This window comes from Nesoenas mayeri (genome assembly GCF_963082525.1).
Source record: "Nesoenas mayeri genome assembly, chromosome: 6".
Lineage (NCBI taxonomy): Eukaryota > Metazoa > Chordata > Aves > Columbiformes > Columbidae > Nesoenas > Nesoenas mayeri.
Window position 1 is genome coordinate 10736407 of NC_137545.1, and position 23866 is coordinate 10760272.

The following is a 23866-nucleotide window of genomic DNA, read 5'->3' on the forward strand; positions in this document are numbered from 1 at the left end:
TCCAAGACCTATTTCAGGAGGTGTTTGTCCATTGCTCAGTAGTGGCAAATGCAGTGGGGCTGCAGGTGTTGGGACCAGGTGCTTTAAGATATTTAGCCTCATAGAAGAGAGTGATCACAGCAGAACAGTGGTGCTATTTGCCAGAAAAGCTTTGGTGCTCCTGGATCTTGAGCACTTGAGGGCACTTTTTGCCTCTGCTTCTGAGGAGGAGCATGGTAAAAGTAGGTACAGGTAAAATGGTAGAAGGTAGTTAGTGACTGGAAATGTTGGATTTGCTCAGTCTGGAGAAGTAAAGAAGGGGAATTTGCAAAATCACAATGTCAGCAGGAAAGGCAGATGTGGGCTTGTCCTTCACCAGCCCCTGTGTATGATAAGTGGGTGCACCTGGTGAAACCAGAGGAAGCCAGGGAGGAGACACAACCGCTCCAACTGCTTTGAGAACATTTTTCTTACTCTTTTTCTTCTTTATTTTTGAAGTTATTTCACTATTTCGCCTCTCTCAGAAGTCATGGCTGATGCTTTGAATACAGCTTAGCAATTTCTTTTCATGTGAAGCACTACAAGAGAGCATCTTGTCTACAACCCCTTTGAGAAGACTTATTTTATGCTTAGCTGTCATGCATGTGCGTGCCAGAACCTGGAAGAGGAATGGCTGTTGGATTCCACATTCCCTCCTGGTCCAGGACCGTTTGCAAGACTGTCTCCATCACAATCATCAGATATCAGCTCTCTGGAACATGTGAGTAGGTGCCTGGGGATGTTTTGAGAGGGGCATTTTAGGATTTCGTATGTTCTCTTTCTGAGGGTCAATCTGAAAAATGCGAAGAGACTTCTACCTTCTGCTTTTGTCTGGCTGCTTTCTTCCTCCCACAGGCAGAGTTTTGGGCTGGAATTTGGATCTTGAGGCCACATGCAATGGTTTGAGACGTCACCCTCTTTTGTGAATGTGTCTGCGTGGGCTATCTCTTCAGCTGGCTTTATCAAGCTCTTAGGCTGCTTAGCCCAGAACTTGATTCTTGGGCTGGTTATATTTTTTTCACTTTTCTTTTTCTCTTAATCCTTGTATTTACTGCGTGGTGGTTTTGATAGCAGCTGGCTGTTTCATGCCATCCTGGGGTGGCCTGTTCTCCACCACTTTCAAGGCAAAACAGTGAAAAAATTGTCCATTTTTGTGCTTGCCAGTAGTTCTGACAATTCTCCTCATGCTTGCTGGTTGGTTTCCTGTCTTCATGGTGGTGCATTGCACCCTACAATGCACAGGAATACAGTGAATGACTCCAGGTTTCATATCAATTCGTGTGTGGCTTCCCTTTTCCTCTCTCCTGTTCTTCCCTGGCGCCTAGGGTTTGGGTTTGGGAGGCAGCTGGAGGCAATCTAACAATCATTGCCTTTAAAAAAAATGTAAAGGTTTCCCTTTTTTATCATCCTCGCTCAAGTCCTGCACTCCCTCTGTTTATCTAGTGCTGGCTTCAGTGCTTGTCAGACCCTGATTTAACTCACTAACCTGGCAAAAATGGGATCCAACAAAAACACTTCTTTTTTTTCCCTGCTGGGTGTGTGAGTTTAAAACAGCTCAGTTTAGATGAGGAGCCCATCTCTGGAGCCTGCTGCTACTTGCTGGCAAAAGTCCTGATGGCTTCAAAAGGGAGTGGACCCAGGACCCCAAACTTACAGCTTGGCTTCATATAAAAGCTGGGTTCTCCCCCCGCATCCCCTGCTTTAAAAGGGAGAGGAGCATCTCCAGCTCCACCTCAAGCTGGTCTGGAAAGATATTTTATTTTATTATTTATTTTTAACTGACGTGCATTCGGGTGGAGCCGTTCATTTCACCATGGAAAAATATCCCCAAATCTTATATCTAGTTCTCAAAATGTGAGCACGTCTCCAGTGGCTGGGTACCTCAGTATTCCACAGCTTCTGACCCCCCAAGGGCTTTTCTGGAGCACGAGGGAGCTAATGATGTTTTTCTGGTTCTTTTCCCGCATCTACTGTTGCTGCAGTGTGGTCGGAGGGTCTGAATGAGGAAGGTTATGTTAATTAAACTAGGAAAGGTTGCCTGGCTGGGCTTGCAGCCTCCATCAGGTGGCTGGACCTGGAGTGAAGGGGATTTCACATGACACAGAAATGGGGCTGAACAGTGCAGCTCGTGTGTCGGCAGGGTAAGGATTTTGTGTGTGGGTGTGTAAACTGGTGGCAGGTGGAGCCAAGTAGAAAAAGGACCTTGCTCCCCATAAAGAAAGAGGAGGAAAAGCAGCAACAAACAAATAGGCTTTATTTTCCCAAGGGCCTTTTCTGGACCGAGTATTTTAGCTTCACCTTCCTCATGATGCTTGTGTAAAGTGAGTTCAGCAGTCTCCCAGGGCTTGACTATTCAAGTTTTCCAACAGAAAAACTTTCCTTCTTCGAGACTACTTTCCCCTTTAAACAAAAGGGATATTGTCCAGGGAAGGATTTTGATTTTATGCTTTTTAAGTTGGAAAACTTCTCCTGCAGAAGCTTTCTAGCTGGCTTTCACATCAAGTTTGCTCTCACCACCTTTCTGGGCGTGCTTGGCAGTGTCCCCAAGCACAGTTTGCTGCAGCGAGCTACACCCCTGACCCCCTGTGTCAATCTGGCAAGATTCTGAGAGAAAACATTCTGCAGAATAACCCTCAGACTGCAGTGCCCACCCTGTCCCTGGTGCATACGTTTGATGCCAAGGATTCACAGCACATCCCAAGGTACTGTGGAATAATGCATCCGTCCTTTTTGGGCTCCAAGGAATAACTACTCAAAGACACTGGGAAACAAACAAGCCTTGTAGACAAAATGTTTGTGAAAGCATTTACTATGTTTGTTCAGCTCATCTTCTGGTCTGTTCTCTTAATAGACCAGCCAACGTGACTTCATTGTGATGATTCTCTTGGGCTATAACAAAGATGGGTCTTGGGCAAGGATCAAGAGCCAACTGTCAAGTACTATCATAAGTACAGACAATGTTTTTTTGTTGTTGTTGATATGCTTTTGTTTGTTTTTAATTATTCTCACATTTTCTTCTCATCATAATGCCCCCCAGACAGCCTGGAACAGAAGAAGAAAGCTCAGACTCCCCATACCCTCTCAAAAGGATAATGGAAGGAAGAAGAGGCCTCTTTTGATTTTCATTTCTAGGAAAAATGGGATGGATTTCTCATTCTGCAGAAGCCCAGTATAAGTTAAGCTGCCAGGCAATTATGATAGGAATTTTCTAAGCATGTATGATTCATGGTTTGGATTGCTGCTCAGCCCCAGGAGGGATTTTGGAGCAGCTACACTGGAGGTTGTCCCCTGTGGCTTGATGTGAAGGAAGGGTGTGCTTCCATGTGGCTTGGCACCACCTTCCTAAAGGAATATCTCAGAGTAGGGGAAAATGTTTGATATCAATCTTTTCTTGATGCTGTGAGGATTTGTTTTCCAGAAGGAGCAGTTGGGCTTCAAGTCAAGCTGTGATAGCTCTTCCCTTCTTGGTTTTCAATGTATACCCACCTTTGCTAATGTAACCTCTGCTTCTAGGGGTGGCCCTTGCCTTCTGGCTGATGGCCATCCACTCATCCTGTCATGCAGCACTGTGAGCTACCAGAGGTTGAGATATTCGGACTGTTGCTGCTCCTGGGTGAATCGCCTGTACCTATGCACGTGTCCAGTGCGGGATGCATTAGCAGAACGATTTGTGGGAAGAAAGGCTTAACTGGGATTCATGGTGCTACTGCTTACAGGCCCCTGTGCTGAGCTGTTTCAGCCCTGCATCCCGCAGCTATGGGCAGTCAGTTCCCAAGGAGCCACTCAAACTCTTCCAGCGTTAAGGTCCTGCAAGCAACAAAAGGCTCTGCTGGGTGCTGCCCACTGGGTGCTTTTCAAATGCTGCTGGGCAAATAATAAATGAGTGGGCCAGAGACCCCTGGCACAAGTGATGTAGGGGAGCCTTGCATCCGTGCTACTTCAGGAGTGGCTCCCTTGTGCACAGTGGTGATGGATGCTCCAACATGGCACTTGATGTTGGGGCTTCTCCTTGAGATGGGTCCCTGGGCCTGGAGATTCTCTCCATATTCTCCCCCAAAAGCCCTTTGAGAAACCAGTTTGGGCCAGTTCCACCATTAAAACAGTTGGTTTTTTTCTGCCTGCTCCTGGAGGGATGCTGTCCTGACACATGGTTGCACTAATGCTTAGGAGCTCTGTGTTTCAGTATCTCTCTGCTCCTGGAAATGTGTGCACTCATCTCGTGCTAACAGGGCTCCTTTGCTGTAACATAGCTTTTTATTTGTCCTCCTCCTGGGATTTCTGGTGTGTGTGAATGTATGCATGTTTATCTGCCCTTTTTCTGCCCTCCTCTGCTTTTCTAAACATGTTGAGCTTTATTAAGCTTGATGATCTCAGATTCCCTCCATAACAGTTTTAAAAAAAAAAATAGATAGAAGGAGTGAGGCGTCTCCAGCCATATTCAGATGCAGTCATGAAATGGTGCCTGAGGATGGAGGGAGAGAGGTCTAGTATCAGTGATTAAACCTACTTCTGACTCATTTTGACTGCGAGAGGTATCCCCAACCCTTTAAATAGATGTGGCAGAGGACCAGCACCCTGATAGACCTTTGCAGCCCTGACAGGCAGAAGCTGCAGGGGTTGAGCACAGTTAGTGCTCATCATCCATCTGAAATTGAGTGAACACCCTACTAAAGCGTGACCTTTCTGTATGGTGTCTGTTTTGCACTTGTGACCCCTTTGACTTGGCTGGGAGGTGATGGGTGGCAGATGTTAGAGATCTTGTCTTGGAGGGAGGAAAGGGGAAACTGTCCTCCAAACAAAATCCTCCCTCATGTCCTGCTGTTTCCTAAAACTGCTCATTTGTGAACTACAGATATTTATCTATCTCCTCCTATATATGTGTGTGTACATCTATAAATATGAGTGTGTGTAAACATCTGTGTATATATAGAGTGCTTTATTCCGTTACCAGTGCGTTCGTGTTTTTTCAACAATAACAGCAGTGCTGGGGCCAGAAAATGCATCATTATCAGAGCTCAGTCTTACAAGTATCATAAATTTTTTGATGTCAAAACATTAGTGGCTTCTTTAATGTCTTGTAAGGATACTTGATGCTAACCATCCTTATTACCTCATCCACATGCACGCCAGCTGTCAAATTAATGCACTTTGATTTTGTGGTTTTTAGCTCACAAGGAGAAATCACATGCCTGCTTCAATTAGAATATCAGGTTGGTTTTGCAGGTACTGGAGGCTGGGTCAGCATTTGGGTAGGAGAAAATAGACCCAGCCTACCAATCTGCCTTCATCTCTTCTTAGGACCAGCCTGCACTCCTGTGAGTCAGCAAAAATGGGATGGAGCGGAACAAGACCAAGGAGCAAGGCAGGAGAAGCAGCAAGGAGAGGGACCCTGTAGCTACAGATGAGCAAGAACAAGTTGGTGAGAAGCACTTCTGTAGACCTGTGAGTGTATGGTTTGTGACACCCTGGCCCTGCCCTTTCAGCAAAGAAAATTTGAGGGCTGGCTCACAAAAGTCAAAGCAGATGCCAAATCAGGGTGTTGCCAAGGACGTTTTTGACATCTGACCATCCTCCCTTCCTGCTGGGGAAGACGAGGGTGTTTTTCCCTGACTTCCTCTCTGGATCTGAGGTTTGCTCTTGTGGATATTGAGGCAAGTTTGTTTATTGCAAGTAATCTAAATATTGTGTTGTATGTGTATTCAAATCTATATGCAAAGCCGTGATTGCTTGCCTAATGTTTTTTTCTCCTGCAAAAATTTGCTTTCTCACTTCAATATAAATCAGGAGTATGTTCTCCAATGCTGGTAAATTTAGGGCTCATATAACCCCAGTGGAGGAAGGACCGATCTCTATGTGTTTATGAACAGTGAGAGAAATATATATATCTCTGCACACAGAGTTTACATTCCACGTGGGCTCTCTTGCCAAGGTGTCCAATAAAAGAAAAGATGCATTTCTTTTCAAAACGTGGTGGAAACATCTGGCTGTGTGGCACCGTTGCTGAATCCCATGCATGGAATGCAAAGGAGGTCAAGCAAGATGCAGTAGCTCCATTAGTTCAGGGTGCTTGCTACAGGCTAACAAGCTCTGTGATTAAATAAAATCAAACAGAAGCAGGAAAACTGGGCCCTGGGGCTCTCAGAAGGAGGCTTGGGTGGGGGGACTTATTAATTAGGAAAGTGTTTTGAGGACTTTTATTGTCATGGTTTTCTCTATGCTGTTGTCATCCTATGCAATTTTAAACTAATTTGCAAGATTTTTTTGGCAAATTCGTGATAGTCTGAGGTTTAGAGAAACAGTTTTAATGATAAAGTATTACTGTTGCCTGCTCTCCTGTCCCAGTGTTTTACTGTTCCTTCACAAGGTGGGCAGCTTCTTAGCAGTGATTAGAAACTGACTGCAAATGGGAAAGGAGAACTCTATTCTAATCTATGAAAAGGAGAAATCAAATGAAAAATGTGAGTAGTTCATGCAGACGTGGGCTTCTGCATCCTAACCTAATGGTTCTGGTGTGACACATCTATTTTTATGTAACATGAAACTGATGTCCACAATGCACTGTAAAATATCCAGATTAGCCAAGTAACTTCTGATTAACTTAAAGGATGAAAGATAACCAAACAAATCCAATTCTGTGCATAAAGTCCTTTGTAGTCAAGCGTTGAAGTGCTCTTTCCAGCAAAAACAGATATAAGACCATAAAATAGATTTTCCTGAATTATTTTAAGGGCAAGTGTTGGAAAGGGTTGGAAAATGGACATATCATTTAAGCCCCACAGGCAATTTTTAACAGTCAACAGTTGGTTGTGTAGAGGACAAGCTTCTCTGTGCCCACCCCAAATCCTTCCTCTAGCAGGATCATTGAAGTTGCAAACACCAGGACCACTAATTCTTTCAAATACCTTCTCTAAATAGGCTGGACTCAACAGTCCTTTGCTTTGAGATACCCAAGGAAGAGAAGCATTTTCAACAGACTTCAAAATATTCATAGCTACCAAAGGTCTTAGGTCTCTAATTCACCTTTTTAGGCAGTGGGAAAGATCATGATAGCCTTTCCGCGTACTATAGCAGTATCTCTCTATCAGCATAGTGACAGGTTAATTCAATTTTATCTAACAGAAGTCTCGGTGCCGTTTTTCCTTTCTTTGCATTTCTGCAAAGATAAAAAATACTTTAAGGTAGGGACAGTATTCATTTTTCACCTCCAGGGAACAGTTTTCTCTGTAATCCATAGTCTGGCTCTTGCCTTTCCATGGCTCTTCATTACACAAATTACCTTTCATGGGCATATTGGGATGGCTACCTATGGACCTGTCCTTAGAGATGCTCAGTGGAAATCTGTTTGACAAGCAAATGAGGGGATCCTTCTTGCTTCTTCAATAGCCTTTGCTTGGTTTGTTTTGTTTCTAAGAACAAATGGACTGAAGGGAAAGGTGATGCTCCAGTTTGTAGAGCCTTCTGTACTGTCAGCAGCTCCCCCTGTTACATCTTTGATAAATGAACGTTGGTGCCAGTTGCGTATCATCCAGCCAGGACCACTGACCTGACCACACTCTTCCTTTTAGGAATGAGGACAAAAGCAAGATTTAGCACTTCCACCAGACTCATAATTCTTCCCACATTTTACCCATAGCTGTTTAAACGTATGTGGGGCACGCTGTCGGTCATGAACCCTATGGGTTTGTCCTTGGCTGCAAAGCTCCCTAAAGGAGGAATTTTCCCACTGCTAATCTTTTTGGCAAGGAGTGTAGCCTCACTCAATTCAATTGTTATTTTTATCCATCTCTGAATGCTCTGCAGCTCAAGCTGGGTGGTCTTTAAGACATCGTACACAATTAACGTGGGCTGAGTCTGGGAGCAGAGAGGTATTATCAGGGAGGAACACACGGGTGTGGGACCAGCTGAATTCCTCTGATACTGCTGGGACAGTGGTGATGGCTGATGCTGAGCTGAAGCCACTCCTCACATGGTTCAACAGAGGGGCTGGCTTGTTCAGAGGCCCATATCTGTCTGCTGTCCCTCTCCTTGAGGAAGAGCTATGTGGGGCTGGCAGGATTGCATCAGGTCAACAGATCTTGTTGGACTGATCTTGTTAGAAATGGGTCAGATGTCTTTGTCCTCAAAAAGCCCATTGGAAGAGTGCTGACTAAGCCCCTCTGTCATGGGCAGAGCTGACCAGAGAGGACTTCTGAACCTGAGGCAAACCGAGTGGGGAGCTGAAGGGACTGACTTCAGAGCATGGTCTCTGGTGCAAGTAACACCACATCTTGCTAGAGCCCACCACAGCTAGTGCTTCCTTTCTGGACAAAGCTAGGGGTGAGATCTTCTGACCCTCAAGGGTGACTCTTTTGCTTGCAGTGGGGTTGTGTGTAGCCAGGAGAAAAGTGATGCCCATAGGCTAATGATGTGTGGGATGGGCCAGCAGCCATGGCATTGCCAGAGGGGGTTTGGGAGCCTTCTGTAGCAGTAAATCTAGAGCTATCATTGGTGGGACACATTTCAAGGACTTCCATTTCCCCAGGTATTTCTTTAAAAGAGAATTGAGAGGGAGATGGGTTGGAAATTATCTTCAGGAAGGGACTGCTATTTTTCCAGCTTTTTTTTTCCTGCTCATGAAAGCATTTTACAAACAACTGATTAAGTTTTGTATCATCCCATGGCAGCTGTAAATGGTAATAGATCATTGTATTGTTTCCCTCTTCATTTCTTCAGTCTGGATACCTCAGCTAGTCGTTGGTAAATCAGAAGGTGCAGAGGGTTAATGAAACATGTAATTGAAAAAGAAGGGAAAAATAAAATCTCCGTATGCGTGAAAAGTTACGGAAATCCCCATACACTGGGAAATAGATTGGTGACAGGTTGGAAAAATCACTCCAGGCGTTCGGTGGTATCTCGTGGGTGGATGCAGCAGGTCTCACCAGCTTGGCCCCAGAGCTGTAGGCAGCAGTGGCCTGTCCGCTGGTGGTGTGATCTTGGGGTGTTGCCTTGTCTGAGGTGGGACAGTCTACCCCGCTAATGTCCTGGAGATCAGCTTGACTAACACATTCCATCTTGGAATGAAGCCCAATTGGATGTGACATCAGCATTTAAGCTGGGCTCATTAGACCCTGTTTGATCTTGGACTTGGCCCTTAATTTCTTTCACACGCTCTTCTCTTGGGAAGCTCTGTTACCTTTTAAAGAAAACCAGCAGTTTGTCAAGCGGTTGGCTGGCACACATCCAGGGGATGACCTTCATCATGCTGCATGCTACTGTGCAACTGCCAAAAGAGTGCTGGCCTCCTCTGTCCTCCTTCGGGTATGGCAAGGGCTCGTGGATGTGTCCCATCTCTGAGTGCTCTCCCTGTCTATTAGACACTGCTAAGAATGTTCAACAGCTGCCATTGTTTTGGGACAGGGCTCTGCAGGTTGGATATTTGCCCACTGTTGAATGGAGACCACCAGCTCAATTGCTCTGGAGCAATAAGCTGCAAGAGGCTTAGAGACATCCAAGGCAGTATTTATCTTTGGAGGGATCCAATTTGCTCTTTTTTTCCACTTTCTCTGTCTGCAACCTCTGCCTTTTTGGTTGAAACCACTGTACTGCAGGAAAGACTGAACACTGCAGTGTGAGCAGACATGCAAATATTTGGATCACTGCAAGGCAAGAGGCTTAGAGGGATGAGGTGACCCCAGCAAAGACATGGCAATTCAGCTCATTTTTATTCAGTTGGATTTTTTTTTCAGTTTCTCATGCAGAAAAAGTATTATTCTGAAGAATACTCTTTCCTTATTTTATTTCCACCTCTCGTATAATGTTCTATCTTCTCACCAAAGAAAGGGGAAGGGGGATTTGTGAGGAAAGCAAAATCATTTTGCTTTTGGTTTCACTTCATTCTTTAAAAAACAGTTTGTTTTCTTAGTGGAAAAATGATGTGGAAGAGGAAAATATTATTCTCTCAGCTATAGAGATGCTGCATGGCAAAACGCTTTTGACAGAGCAGCTGCCAGAGACTGAAGGGTTGCCAAACCCATCCTTTTAGTGAAACTGAACTTCCTGCCACATCCCCTCCCTGAACGTCCCCATGTGTCAGGAGCTGCCAGAACTGCATGGAGACTCTTCCACAGGCAGAGGAAGATAGGGTTAAACAGATTAGGGCTGTTTAATTTAGTGAGGAGCAGAGTAAAGGGTACCTTGCTGGGGTTTATGAAATAGTGAGTGATGCAGAGAAGGTATTTACCAGCTTATATATTTTAACAGGGTGCTTGATGCTGCTCGAAGGGAGGGGTGGAATATTAAATAATATTTATATTCATATATAATAATGTATAATACTACATTTAAGGGGGGAGGAAAGATGATTTGGAAGTCTATGTCAGTACTACAGCTGTTCTTGAGTGATGATGTTAGGATGGATGGTGCCCAGACCTTGGTAGCAGCACTTTTTCATGGTCCTCAAGGGTTTTCAGGATAGGCTTCTGCCTTCTCCAGGAGGCAGCCAAAGTAGTTTCTGATAGATATGGAAATTCAGCCTCTACTTGGCAAGACTTTTAGGATTTATACCTATCCTAAGGCTGAGCTTTTAGAAGATGGCTAAGAATGTTTTGCATGCAGCTCTAGGATGGAGCTGGGACACCCGTGGGTTACACTCGGAGGGTTGTAAGGGAGAGGGGGTTCCCAGCCTGGGTCACCCAGCTTCCAATGCAGGACCTGGTGTGTGGTGCCTTGCTCTGCTAATGATGCTGCTTTGACCCCTTCCCGTTTCCCTGCTGACACTGGAGACCCTCTGCCATGCTCTTGGCTTTGTTTTGATCTTCAGTAATGACAAAAGAAAACAAACTGATGCTTTGTGTTTACCCTGGTCTGAAGATGCTCATTAGACTGGGGATGAGAGATGGGTTTTCTCCAGCCTGCCTGAAACGCCCACGTGCCAAAGCTCACGGAAGACTTTACTGGTGGTGCTCTAAGATTTGTATCTACTGAGTGGTCCCTGGGAAGGGGTATTTAAAATTAATAACGAGAAGCTTCTGGAAAGGGTTGTTTGGGTAGTGGGTTGCAGCACCAGGACTGGGAGAAGAGCAGAGGGAGGAGGGATGGGATGGAGGGAGTGGGAGCCGCTCAGGGAGGACAAACCGCTGTGCCATCGCTGCCTGTCACAGCACTATGCTGGCATCAGTGCGTTTTCACCTCTGGGAAATCCCCATCTCTGCCAAATCAGGTGTTTTATAGATTACTGAGGCTTAGTGCAAAGCTTTGTAAAACCAGGGTGGGATTAGAGAGCTGGGGCTGCTCTCCAGAAGGGCGCAAGTGGTCACGCTTAGAGCCCAAAGACCACATGGGAGGGTCTAGCTGGTGCAGCCCTTGGGCAAGAAAATGAGCTGTAGGGGGAAAATTTACCCTGTCAGGTGGGACTTTAAGAGCAATTGTTCCCTTCTCCCTTGCTGTTTCAAGAACCCCTCTCAATTCAGTCATTTCCATGCCAGGGCAAATATTTAAAAAAAAGCAGGGGGAGGGAGGCAGATTCAGTGTCTTCTCTGCGGCTCCAGATATGAAATCTCCCCTTCATGCCCTTTCCTTTCCCAGCATGGCTGGCAGCTGCTGGCATGGCAAGAAAGGATCTCTTCGTGGTCACTGTGCTCTTGTCATTCCCCCAAACACAAGCGACAACAGAGCATCCCACTGGAGCCTTGAAAGATGCAGGGACCCTTTGCAGAGTGGAGCCAGCTGGGGATGCCTTAATACAATGATAAACACAACTGAAATTGTTCAGGGAAGCACTAAAGAACTGTTTCCAAAGCCATAGTGAATGGGATTGCCCACGAGTTTTAGATAAGCCATGAGATGGGGCATCCCTCTTCCACCCAACTGGGGAGCTCAGGCTGCATGCCTCTCTTTACAAAGGGCAAAGCGGCAGCAACATCAAAGGTTTTGGGTGTGTATTTTTCAAGTGTGGGACAGCTGCAAAAGCTTAAGCTGGGAAAGTTGATCAGAAAGTTGGGGAGCTGCTCTCTCCTGTTCTGCTGCCCAGCTGGGAGCTCGCTGAGCTACATCTGCCTCCCCAGCAGCTTGCAATGGAAGCGATACCTTGCTCTTAAAGGGAGTAGTGGTTTGTGTCAGAGAAATTCATTACCCTATGCATGGAAAAGTGATCGTGTTGCCAAATTCTGGATGTGCTGTAATGATTTTTCACCGGTATTGTGGCTATCCTCCATAAGAAGAGTTTTGGTGCTTGGGGGTAAGGGCATCCCCTTTGGCAGCTGTGCGTCAGGAATTAATTCCTGCATGGTGACTGTGTGTGTATTTAAGGCTGGATGTAAACAGGGCTATGATATACAAATTATTACTGCCTGGAGGGAAAGGTCTGAAGGTAAACACCATGCATGGTCCCGTAGGGTCATTATTCTGAGTTCTGATCCCCTGCTAAAATCTGACTAGGTGCTGTGTATGAGCTTTGTTGTGTTTCCAGTCCCCGCTGCTCCTGGTTCTCCCACGTGCATCCAGCCTCGCACGTGCCGCCCTTGGCTTTGTATTGTCGGACAAGACTGATCTGATTATCTCCATAAGGAAGATTTGTTCTTTCTCCAGCTCAGTGCTGACAACTCGCCTCACTTCACTTTCTGCACAGGGCTTGTCCTGCCTCGCTGCAGTTTCAGCCTCGAAAACTGGGCCAGGTTTGCCTCTTCTGTACTCAGAAGGAGGAAGGATTTGGGTGACCATCTCTGAGCAGATTTTGTGGGCCTATGGACATGATGGCAGCAAATAACTACGGGTGGGTGATGGAATACTGAGAGATCCTGTTTGCAGAAACACACAACTGCCTCGCTCTTTTGCCACGTTGGTATAAAAGAAAAATCACGTGTGTGTGTAAACTGCAGGGAATCAGCAGTGTTAAGACCATCCAGGTCGAGTTAAACTGAGCATGGTATAGCCTGTCATGTAATATCTTCTTACAAAAGCCAAACATAAATCGTTTTCATGCAAATATTTTAACCACCTGGTCCTGTCGTTCCCATAGCGCAGTTAATCTAATACTAGAAGTAAATAATTCAGCTGTGTGTTTCATCTCCATCTGTCTGAAAGGTCTGTTCTTTCCCTCTCCCCCACAGAGTTTTTTCAGGAGCAGACGTAAAAGAACAGGTTTGTCTGTGCTGACTGACCAATGATTTATTGGTCATAGAATGACAGATTCCGTGTTCAGGCACATCATGTTTCACTGTGATTTATCTTTTTCTTACTTTATTACCTAAAAAGGCTCACCTTTGCTCAGAGGATGCTTGGCTTGCTTGCTTTTCAGGTTAGAAAAACCAAAGGTCACACACCGCAGTGACAAATGTGCTTTTCTTTAGGTCAGCTGTTCACCAAAAAGCACCGGGTATAAGTTTCTATAGAAGCCAAAAAAAAAGTCTCCCCTCTGGTCATAAACACACAGAGCCAAGTTTAGTTCTTTCAGCAGTGCCTGGGACCTACTCTAGATCATGGAGCAGAAGGGAGCTTTTGGTGGCTTCATCATCAGTATCCACCCATCTTTGACATTAAAATATTAAGTTGAAAATGTACACATGTTCTTCTAGTGATTTGTGTTTTGTTTAAAAGTGAGGAGCATGTGCAAAGTGGCATTTGTTATGCTAAAACTTTCTTTTTTGTTGTTGTAAAGTAATGTAACTGAGCCTTGAAACCTCAAAAAATTGTGGGATTTTTTTTGGCAGGAAATGAAAAAAAATTCCTTTTTCTTGATATTCTCTTTTTTTTTTTCCTTTCTTTATTTTTTTCTTTATTTTTTTCTCTTTTTTTTTTATTTTTTTTTTTTCCCCCGAAGACGATGTAATTTCCTGACTGTCCCTAATCTGAGCTGTATAATCAAAAGGAAAGGAAGACAAACTGGGATAGCTCCTTCCTGTAAGGAAATTATTTCCAGTCTTTATTTGAGTGTACTCTAGCTTTGTATGCCTTATCCTTCAGATACAGCTAGAAGTATTATTTGGCAAAGGTCCTTGTTGCCGAGATAGAGGATGAGGATGGGGGAAAGAGAGGTAATAGAGTTATACAAAGGCATCCCTTAAGGGAATGTAAGACACAAAGTTGGAGAGAAGGCTCTGCAGTAAGTTTTCCTTTGTTTTAATGCACATTCATATAATCAAAATAGTGCTTTAGGTTTGTTTTCTGAGATCATAGCCTGACTTGTGTATTTGGGAGTATGATATTCAGAGAAATTTCTCTCATTATCTGATTAATATGGTTGAATCTTCCCTTCCAGGCAAAATTATGGGAGTAATTAAAACTTGCTCGGTTTGCAAATGGGAAACGTTTTGCAGAACAAACGAGAATATTAACAGCAGTTACTGGAAGGAAAGCCAAGCAAACGAAGGAAACGCTTGTCTCCAAAACCATCTTTCCAATAGGATGCAGAGCTCTGTGCTTGATCTAGCCTCCAAGAAAGCCATGGAAAGCTGCTGTGGTGTAGTTTGGTTGGGAATTACGTTTCAGAAAGTCTCGTAACTTCATTGAAAAATGGTCCTGGACTTGACACTGACAGATTTTGCTAGCAGCACTCATGCTTCTTGGCTTAAACCAGGACTTAGAGCCATTTTGCAAGCAGGAAAATATTGGAAGATATGTCACTTGCAGGAGTTTTTCAGCCACATCTGAAACAGTATTATGAAACTGATCTGATTTGGGTTCCCACATCAAAATGAGAGTCAACTGATCCAGATTTGGGCTGTCTCATCCAAACCGCAGCTCAGTTTTTAAGAGGGTTGGATTTGCAGTTCTAGTTTCAGTCCATTTATAATGGGAAAATGACTTTTATTTTGGATGATCCCCAGGAATTTCTCTATCTTGCAAACTGCTGATTTCCAGATTTGTGCATAGCATAGTGCGGGGGGGAAGAATCTGAGATCTCTTCAACTCCTATTTATGTTCTGCCTTCACCTGAGTCAAATTGACTCCTAGAGAAAAGTGGAAAAGGTTGCATGTGTTCTTTGAAAATGCCAAAAAAATTGCACATGAACAAAGCCCATCTGATAAGAACTCCCAAAGAAGCCCTCCATTCCCAGTCAGAGGGTCCACAAATGCTCTGCAAACACACCCATTCTAGGGTGTAAGGACCATTTATTGAAACCCTGTTTCTCATTATCATGTTTAGCCACAGAAATTTCCCCCTGTTGCAACTGCTATGTCCTGATCTAAAGAAACGAAAATGTAATAATTAATTAACTTCTTAATGGCATGGGTATTTTTGTTATTTACTTGGTGTCCTGTAGTATAAAAAAGAGCAAACACTCAGGAAATGTTTGCTTTAATGCCCTTGTGGAACCATGTTCCTGTCCCTGGAAAAAGGCAGCAGCATTTAATACACATTGCTTGCTTACAAGTGGCTTATTTCATCAGCATGTTCAGTATCAGTAGATGCTGCAGCAATATGGTATTTCAGATGAGACTGATTTGACTTGTAAAACTTCAAAAAAATGTTGAAAACCCTTCCGGGGTTTGCTAGGGGGAAAATGTAAGCTTTGAGCATGTGTTGGGATTTTTTTAATTTGTATATACAACAAATAGTTTCTAATGCAAATATTTGAGACTCATTGGTATTTATCACTGCCCTATTGGAAGATTATTTTCAGGTCCTTTTAAAAAACAGGGCGAGAGGGAAAAAAGGTTTCTGGTTTAAATTGGAGCCTCAAAGTAGCAGCTTTTCACAGGAAGATATGATTTTTTTTTTTTTTAATTTATATATATATATATGTATGTGTATATATATATATATATATATATTTGGTGCAGAGAAAACCGGGTCGGTTATCAGCCCTTTTGCTCCAATACAGCACAAAGAGGTTCTGTGAGCAGGGTTCTCCCAAAAAAGCAGGTGATGGATAAGCCTGCATCCTCGCTGATGTGAATTCCTGACCCAGTTTCCATAGCAGACTTGCTCAGGAGTGCAAAAGAGCTGCTGGAGATGGAGAAAATGCCTTGCGGGCAGGCTGGCCCTTCGGTGCGTGCGAAGGTAAGGCAAGTATTGCCATGTTGGAGCAAGTCGCTGGGCATAGTGCAAACCAGCCCACTCAAACCCGGTCCTCCTGAGATCTTGCCCTAAGATGTTGCCACACAGTTCAAGGATGGGTTGCTGAATAAAAATCCCAGCTAATGTGATAGATGGAGAAGAAAGTCTTGTTGTCACTGGCTATGGAAGGAAGTGGGCGGTGTTTTGTAATATTTTCCACCAATTCCGCTATTTTTGTTTATATTTTCCACTCTTTTCCAACTGCCGGACCCCTTCTACTCTCTGCCTATTCTCTTTCCCATGTGAGAGTCTCTGTTTGTCCCCTGGGCTTGCAAAGTCTTCCACTCATCCCATTTTGGGTTTGGAAGACGGGAGCTTGGTGACATCCCTGCCCTTGCAAAGGGTAGTAGCTGGGCTGTGCCATCCCCATCCGACCAAAAAATATTTCCCAAAGTAGCAAGAACTCACAATATTCTGTTGCACTCCAGTGGGAAAACAGGAGCTCATGCTGATGCTTTTAGCTGTCCCCAAAGGCTGGGGTGAGGATTCATGGCATCCACAGGAGCTGTTCCCTCCATGGAGATGGCTGAGATCCTCTTCCATACCATGGCGCCTGGAGAACTGGAGGATGAGATGAAATGTTTTTGATAGTGCGAGCGTAAATAGCTCCTGAGTCAGCTTCCCTGGGGGCTGGAGGCTGCTCCGTCACTTGGGATTGCTGGGCTCGTTGCTTGATGTGCCCTTCCAAGTGTAATTGCTAGCTCAGGGCTGGTTTATTGAGCTTTGCTGTGTGTGTGTTTGTATGGCATGGAGGATTAATTCTCTCTGCTGCAGGGGTCACTGGATGGGGCCATGCAGAAGGTCTGCTGAGGACAGGGGTTCAGAAAGACAGAGGGACATCAGACATCCATCTCCAACATGAAGGCAAAAAGGGAAAGAAGTGCTTTATCCCACTCTCCCCTGGACTGCCACAAAAATTCCAATTTACAGAGATATGTGGATCCCTTTTGGCCTTTCAATGGACAAATCTACAGTCTTGCCAAGGAAAAATACTCCTTTAAGTGCCCTTTTCATGCTCCAATTTATCCAAGTGTATTTCAGTCTCAGCAGCAATTTCTCCTCTGACAAGGTTTTAATTTTAGGAGGCTGTTTGCCACAATTCAGTAAAGCACCAGGTCATCAGCAGTGCTTGCACATTCATGGCTTGCTCTCTTCTTAATATCGATTGAGCATGAGTTCCTTGGGACACAAATGTTTGGAGCAAGGAGACAAGTTGGTTTTGTTGCTGTTTATTTTGTTTGCCGTCCAAATTAATAATAGGTTAAAGATGTCCTGCTGATTAGCCAAAACATCCCAGCAGTGTTATTTGTTCTGTCACAGTCGAGTTCAGGGTCCTGGGGTGCTCAGGAAGGAAGATACCGACCCTGCTATGGAGATGGAGAAGGGAGAGGCTTCTGGTCTTAAGGGGTGTCAGCACTGAAGTAGCCTTAAAAAATGGACTGGTGGTGTGGATTTCCCCAGCTGATGAGAGCAAGATGGCTGAAAAGCAAACATCCAGAAAATTCTAAGTGAATTGGAGGTCTTGAGTTAAAGAAGGAGGTACATATATGTTGATGCTGTTTTTGAAACTAAGTGGAAGCAGCTCCAGACATCCCCTTTCCACAGGAGCGAAGCAGCGTGGACTTTCCTGGCCAAAATGTGGCACCATCTCTGCTTTTTGGGTGTCAGGGCATGGGCTGGTGCATCTGGCTGGATGGCCAAGAGTTCATCTCACTCATCCCCAGGACCTGTGCTCTGCAGAGGAATGTGGGTTAGGAAGTTCACATTAACCTATCCAACACTTCACATCAGTCCTTCTGCTCTCTGTCCCGGGTTCTTCCCTGCCAAACTCGAGGGTGTTCATGGATCCTCTCTGCTCCTCAGCCTCTTGCCAGCGTGATGGGAATAGTATCCTTGCTTCACAATAAATCAGTGCTTAGCAGTGGTCCACATCTGGCCAAGAAAAGAAAATATTGAAAGCTCTTTCTTGCTCAATATCTATCTGTATAAATATGTACACATATATATAAAATGGATGTGTGTGTGTATGGAATATATCTATAAAAGAAGCTTGTCTAGAACAACAGCATGCAGTTTTTCTCTGTCAGCAGGCTTTCTGTGAGGCTGGACTAACACATGGGGACCAGATGTAGCCATCCAAAAAGATCTGTTCGTTTCTATACCCTCTCTTCTTTTTTTTTCTCCATTCTGCTAATGTACAACATGAGACATATGGGCCAACCATCCGTCTGGGGCTAAGTGGAAACCAAGAGTGATAGCTTACAATGCCATAAATAGCTAAATAGCCATTTTCAATAGTAAATAGGGATACATGAATTAAGAACAAACTCTCCGAGCAGTTTGTAGACATTCCAGTTTCTTATTTTAATATCTTCATGTGGCTTTTTTTTCCCCCCTTTCTTCGCTTCTCTTGGTGGGAGGTGACACATTGAACAATGCTTCCCATGAGTGAGAGGCCCACTCTGGTTATCTAAAGCAGAATGAAAAGGAAAAAATAAAAAAGGGGCTAGGACTCTTCAAAAGGAGCCTAGCAGAACTAGAGACCTCAGGCGTCTTGGGAGCCGTATAGTCAGTTCTTTGAGAGGACCCTGAAAAATCCCATCCACACAATATTGGCAGTCGATGCAAGGACTGGGGGACACGTTGCCAGCTTAGAGCCTTTGTATGAACTTTCAAAGCTTTCATGAGCTGTCTCAGCCAGCCACTCTTCTTCTTGACAGCAACGAAAGCTATCTAGAAAGTCAAATTCCCGTTGCGTGGAATGGAATTTTCTGACACTTTTCTCTTTGCTTTTGTTCCCATTCAGGAAGAAAAGTCAAAGTTTTTTCACTGAGTGGAATTTCTTGTAAAGTGTGGAGTCAGAAACGTGGGAGCGACCTGAAGCAGACCATTTAGTTTCAGTCTAAACACCAGGTAAAGTGATATCAAACACATGTGTCAGAATGAAAGGGAAGAGTAAAATAACCAACATTAAAAAGCTGAGATGAAGCTTTTGGTTTCAAACTTAAATGTTTCTGAGGTTTTGTTGTCCAACTCCTTCAAAGTCAAAATTTTCCTACGAGTCAAATTATTTTTGGATGAATCAGAATTTACTGTTGAAAAACTGCTCCGGGAATTTTAGCAGTTTGTCCCAAACACAGGTTATTGTTGCGTCTGTGCTCGTCTTTGTAGCACAGAGTTGATAACCACACACAAAACTTGGGATCCAGTTTTGAGCAAGGTTTTGTACTAGAGGCCTCCTGAGGTCTCTTCTTACCTCAGTGATGCTCACAGTCTTTGCCATTGAAAATAGTAACTTTGCTAAGAGATAATGGGGGGAGGAATGTGCTTCTCAAAGCCATGCCTAGAGTGGAAAAAGCAAGAAGAGTACATGTATCTTTCTAGGTTCCCTGACTGCAGGGAGCATCCTTTAATGGGAAAGGCACAGGAAAGTTGACTAGTTAAACAATAGGCAAGTGTCTTCAATTTCACCCACTTTGCTTTAAACAGAGGAGAGAAAACAACAAGCAGAAATACCAAATCACATGGCAGGAGCCATTGCATGAAGCAAGAGGGAGGATTTGTCCTAGTTGCTGAGGCTCAGCACCCCATGGCAGAGGGAACACGGCAGATCGAGAGGTTTAGTAAGGTAAGAAAGAACATTTTGATTACCCAGTAGTGACTTTCTCTGCAAGTCTAGGAGATGTGTATGGTCACCTGGTAATTCTTGCTGGTGCTGGTAGCTGTGCTGGTCTCCCTTGGACTTGGTCTGTTCAGGAAACTGGAGCCTACAGCCACCCCTGACTTGAAGGGACAGTGGTGTAGCAGAGATGATGTGACTCGTTCAGCCACAGCACCTGAACACCTGGTGTGTTTTGTCTCAGTAGTTTTGGCATGACACTAAAGTGGTGCAAGGTTGACAGCACGAGTCCTGCCATGGAGAACCATCTCCAAGCCCCACAATGTGCTCGATAAATAGGTTGGATGTTTGGTATCGTAATTCCGACAGTGCTCAGTATTGGCTCAGCTCCGCTTTATTCAAAGTCAGCGGGAAGCCCTGACGGCCAGCCAGAGCGGCTCTTAAAATCCCCTTCTCTCACTAATTACTTCTGGCTGCTGTGGAAGCCCCAAGGACTTCAAAGGGAAGACACTGGGTTTGCACGAGGCTGTCTCTCTGGATCTTCCATCCCAGTTTCTCAGCCCATGGTGGTCCATAAGGCTTCAGAAGGGGACCCACTAAACAACTGACGAAAACATTAAATTATATTATGCGTTCCCACAAATGCACATTCCCACACAGACAAAGGCAGGGAAAATGGAGAGAAATCAAAGCACTAAATGAACAATTGAAATGCAGCTTTTTTTCCCTCTTTTGGCTGTAAATGAAAAAGCATGTGCACAAGATGGAGTTGCGTTCTCCAAAAGGTGAAATTGTTTTTAGATAAAATGCACAGAAGCGCATACCCTGCCCTGCCTCCAGAGCACTATGGGATGCTGCAAAGGTGGTCCAGGGCTCTGGGCACCATCCTTTGGGGCAAGACCAGGCTTGAGCCCTTAATCTCACTGACCACTTGATGCTAAAAACATCTCATTCTGAACTAGCTACACATCTTCCCTCAGGCCAAACACCCTTCTGGCTGTGTCTTGGAACCTTGTAGCCTTCCTACCTCTTCCGTTAATTCAAGACCAATGATAGACTGCCCTTTGGGGCAGTTTTCTGCAAGGGGGAGCAAGGAGAGTGGGAAGCTGTTTATCCAAAGAGCCTCCATCACTCCTGCTGACAGGGGGGCACCCCTGTTGCCGCAAGGAGGTTCTGGGCACCACAAGGTCTTCTAGCCATGATGCTTGAAAAATACATTCCAGGCTTGGATTAACCCTGTCCAATGTGGAACTACTTCATAACAAGTTTTCTTAAAACAGAGAAGCCTTATAACTAGGCAGTGAGCTGATGGGTTAGCTTGAGACAAAGCAAACAAATAGCATCATCAGACAAATTTAAGTGATTTTGGCCAGACCTGGTAGAACTAGATTGGCTTCATTTGCTCTACTCTTGATTTTCACCCATTTCAATGGGGGCAGAAACAGTTTTCCAGTAAACCTTTGAGGAAGTGGTGATTTCAAAACAGCCAGGCGGATCTGACTGTGCTCATTTGAATGGGCTTTTAGTAACCTTCAGAGACTGGCAATTCGGGTGGTAAACCCACTTTATGATCTGTTATTACCTGTGCTCTGCTCAGAGGCAGCAAAACTCATTATGGGCGTAAATGGCCAGAGCGCTCCCGTGTACCCATGCAGGCAGCCTTTAATGCTCTCCCTTTTCCGGCTTCTCAGCGATAAAAATGCGTTACTGGTAAAAAACAAAAGCCGCAGATTTAGCTGCCAGTTTGCTTTAGAGTCAGGCTTCTGTGCTTGAGGTTTTATTTCATTGTTGACGTCCCATGGATAACTGTAGAAAATGCACTTATTTTTTAGGAAGTCAGGCAGTATGGTACACTTACTGTTTTTTATTTAACTGCACATTAAATGGTCCTCTTTGCCCCAAGTTTTATTAAGGAGAAATTAAAGAAAGACTTGTTAAACTGGAAACAAGGAAGAAAAACAGTCTGTCCTGCTGGGCCGAAGAGGTGGCCTCAGCATCAGCCATGTGACATTAGCCCAGTTCTCTGCATCTGATATGGGCATTTCAGTCTGCAAAGGGCATGGGAACTGCAGGTTTTCCTATTGTAGAAAACTGGGGAGAAACAAAGGCTGAAAGGGCCCTCAGAGTTTGTCAAAACTCACATGTTTCATATCTCTAGCAACCAAAGTCCACTGACTTCACAGCCAGCTCTCTCAGCTGTGAGCTATCACTCCTGAAGAGCTCATGAAAATGGTCCCGTAGAGGAGGCCTACAGAAACAATGCATCAGAGGGTTTTCAGTGGGCTCAGAGGTCCATTAGTTTGTGGAACAATGTCCAGAGTTTTGGGGAGTGCTCATATTCCCCACTACCTTTGCTTCTCCCAGTTCTCCCAGTGCTTTGATTCAACACCGTGGTATATCCAAAGGCCCAGGCATTACATTTGGGCTTGAAGGTGACCATAACCCCCCATTGCCTCCAGATGCTTCAAAAATACATTACTGTTTTTTGGACCATGTTACTCCTAGGATGAAGCCACGTGGTGGTCTAGGAAAGTGCAGAAATCTGTTGCTCTTGGTGGTGTTTCTCCACACCCCACCTGTGCTGGAGTTTCTCATCAGAAGGAAAAGGTGCTGATTAACTCGGTATTAACTAATACCTAGAGCACCATCTGGTGGGCTACAGGGCTGGATAATGCAGGAGGTTGGAGCCAGGGATGGGCTTGGGGCCTGAAGCAACACATATAGTGCATCTGGTCAAGGCCATCAAGTGGTTGTGTCCCACTTGGTCTGGCTTCCCACAGCCACGAGCTGGCAGCCGCAAGAAACACAAAATAATTCCTATGGCAGAGATCAACAAACAATGCTTCTTCCTGCCTTTGAGCGGGCAGACCTTGATGTGCTTCTTGAGGTGTGGAGAAATCCCCAGCTGGGATGACTGAGCTCCTACCATAAATATCCATCCTTTCTTTGAATATGGATAAAATCTTAAAATCAGTTCTGTTTGGCAATAAGTTCCATGGGTCTGTGATTTTGTGTATATATATGTGTGTGACTATATATATTTCTCTTCCATGTATATATAAATATATATCCATTTTAAGTTGGCTGATGTTCAATGCTACCATCTGTAGCCTTTCCCTGTGAGAGAGGAACTTAGCAGGGCCTGAGTTACTTACACCAGCCACGATATTGCTGGTCCTCATGGTTTTGTCCAGAGCCCTGTAATATCCTATTAACTCTTACAAAGACCCTACATTTTCTGTCCTGTACAGAACCTAGAAAGGGTGACCTTCAAAATGCAGACAAACCCCATGCAAACAATGCACCATTTTTAAGACCTCAGTCTATTAATATTACCATATAAATTCTGATCCATCAAAGAGTTTCCTATGTGTGAGCTGTCAGGGAACTCCTCTTTCTTTTTACTTGTGCAATTTGGTGCAAATTGGAGGCATCGGCTTGAGGGGAGGAACTTGAGCTGGGCTGCAATGTGAGGAGTACAACAACAATAAAGATTTTGTGAGGTCTCGAGCCGTCTCCAGCCTCAGGGGGAGAAGCTCTTGCTTCTCTGAGCTGAACTCCTATCCCCAGACTCAGTCCATCTGATTTCCATTAAAATATCCTCCGAGCAAAGGTGAAAACAATCAGACTTATTAAGCAATTTTAGCCCAGCCTCATCTTTCTGCTTCCCTTGCTCATGGGGTGCCTTGTTCGGCTGGCAGCAACGGGTGAGTGATGGCAGGGTGTTCTTTCCTTTTAGAAAATAAACAAAGATGTTTGCCATGGTCTTATCTGCTCCTGCACCTGCAAGAGGTGAAGGAGAAGTTGGCAGAAGTTTGACTGGAGACATAAGTGAACATAACCCACAAATTGGTTATATCTTAATGGGGTGGCATTCCTGAGCATGCACTGTGACTGTCTCTGGGGCTCTGCAGAACAAGTTGGATGATGTTTCGCAACACACATACAGTGAATTTTGTTGTCATTACTCGCTGTGTTTCTACACAGCCATCAGACACTTCATAGAATCAGAATTCATGTGAATTATTCAATAGCAGCGGTACCTTATGGTATTTTGTACTGAACATTGGTGCTGTTTTTTGTTGCAATGAGCTTAGATCAAGCATAAAGAGAAAAATTATTACGAAGTTAGTATGAGTTTGCAGCTGTGCCTCTCCAGGATGCTTTTCTGTCAGTTTTCTGTGCTGGTTGGT

At 44.5% G+C, this 23866-nt stretch overlaps 1 long non-coding RNA gene across 2 annotated transcripts in view; it reads left to right on the top strand.

Annotated features, from left to right (window-relative positions):
* Positions 1–679: 679 nt before the first annotated feature.
* LOC308041926 overlaps positions 680–23866 on the top strand; it is a 34233-nt gene continuing 11046 nt past the window's right edge. For both annotated transcript variants that reach the window (XR_013922282.1, XR_013922283.1), the window contains exons 1-4: positions 680–739; positions 5317–5437; positions 18861–18967; positions 19544–19682. This is a non-coding gene — a long non-coding RNA (uncharacterized lncRNA). The remainder of the gene's footprint in view (positions 740–5316; positions 5438–18860; positions 18968–19543; positions 19683–23866) is intronic.